The sequence below is a fragment of the Hyaena hyaena genome, unplaced genomic scaffold (assembly GCF_003009895.1).
Source record: "Hyaena hyaena isolate Hyena2069 unplaced genomic scaffold, ASM300989v1 scaffold_893, whole genome shotgun sequence".
Lineage (NCBI taxonomy): Eukaryota > Metazoa > Chordata > Mammalia > Carnivora > Hyaenidae > Hyaena > Hyaena hyaena.
This window is the reverse complement of record NW_024081517.1, coordinates 707,957-709,774: the sequence shown is the minus strand read 5'-3', so window position 1 is coordinate 709,774 and position 1,818 is coordinate 707,957.

Genomic DNA, 1,818 nt, shown 5'->3' with positions numbered 1-1,818 from the left:
ATAGATGGGAACTTCTTCAACATGATAAAGGGAATCTGTGAAAAATCCACAGCTAGTTCAGCACTCTCTAGTACCGTTCAGCAATGTACTAGAACTTCTAGCCAGAAAAATTAGATGGACAAATGGAAGAAATGAAGGGAAAAGAAAAGACATCTATCCTGGTAAGAAAGAATCAAAGCTATCTCTTTCATAAGTAGCGTGATGCCTGATCCTATGTAGAGAAAGTCTCCCCAAGTTAGAGAAAAATCTATAATTTTTGCTTAAATAATTAGCAAAGTTGTGGGGTACAAAATCAACATAAAAGTCACTTGCATTTTTATACATCAGCAATAAACAATATGAAAAGGAAATTAAGAAAGCAATTCATTTTACAATCACATACAGAAGTATACCTAGAAATAAATGTAACCAAGATAGTGAAAGATGTGTATCTGACAACTACAAAACATTACTGAAATAAATGAAAGAAGGCCTAAATAAATTGCACTAAATGCAGCATTCATGTATTTGAAAACTTAATATTTTTAAGGTAGCAATATTACCCTAGGCAGCTTGTAAACTGAATACAATCACTGTGAACATTCTAATGTCGTATATCCAGAAATGGAAAAGCTGATCCCTAAATACAGCCAAAATGACATGGAAAATGAAGAACAAAATTGGAAAACTCAACTTCCTGATTTAAATTTTTTCTACAAAACCACAGCAATCAAAACAATATCTATTGGCATAAGGTTGGAGACACAGACCATTAGAATTGAGATTCTAGAAATAACCCGTATCTCAATGAAAAATTGATATAAACAGGATGCCAAGATCATTCAATGGGGAAAGAATGGTATCTTAAGCAAGTGGCAATCAGAAAACTGTATTTTCACGTATAAAAAAATGAAGTTGTAGTCTTCTCCTGTGGGGAATAAGCTTAGGAATTCCCTGAGCTTGCCCCTATGGGTTAACAAGGCATAAGAAAATAGAAAGCCACCAAGATTAGGTAAAACAGGTTAGGTAAACAGGGCAAAGGCCCAGTATAGGACAAAGATATAGGGATAGAAAAGCCTCAGAATGAAAGCATCAAAAATGAGGTAAACAAGATTAGGTATTCTGGGCAGAACCCCCTACCCCAACTTAGTACAATAGCAGAAAGCTGCTTTCACTGGAAGGAAGAACCAAACTAGGTAAACAAGTAAAAGGAACTTCAGACCACAGCAGGGTAAAGTTGCTCAGAGCGAGGCTGGGCTAATTAACAGAAGAAAAGTGCCTTGTTGACCCTGAGGTGGCATGCTCTGTCTTTCTTGTTCCCTAGGCAAGTTTAGGTTAACAGAGGCGGGGCCTCATGTCTGCTATAAACAACTTTCCACCTAGGCCAGGATTTTGTTTTGTATTGACCTAAAAGCCTAACACTGCATGTCTTCAAAACCCCCTTTCCGCCACACCCAAGCATTAATGTTGAAGGTTTCATTGTTTCTTTGTGCATCTCCATCACACTTGTAAGCCTTGTGATCTTAATAAAAATGCAAAAAGGACCCTTATTCAGGACTCCTGTTTCCTCCAGGGACACTAGCCTCTCTCGCATTCGCATTTCAATCTTGCATACACTCTTGATGGACAAGAGGAAACTCCAGACTCAGATTTGACCACATCCTCTTACCCTAAATACAGAAATTAACTCAAAATGTATCAAAGAGTGAAACATATGTTCTAAAAGTATAGAAGTCTAAGAAGAAATCAGGGGAAAAGTTCCTGATTTTTGATTTCACAATGATTTCTTGGATATGTCAATAAAAGTACAATCTACGAAAGAAAAAATAGATAAACTTC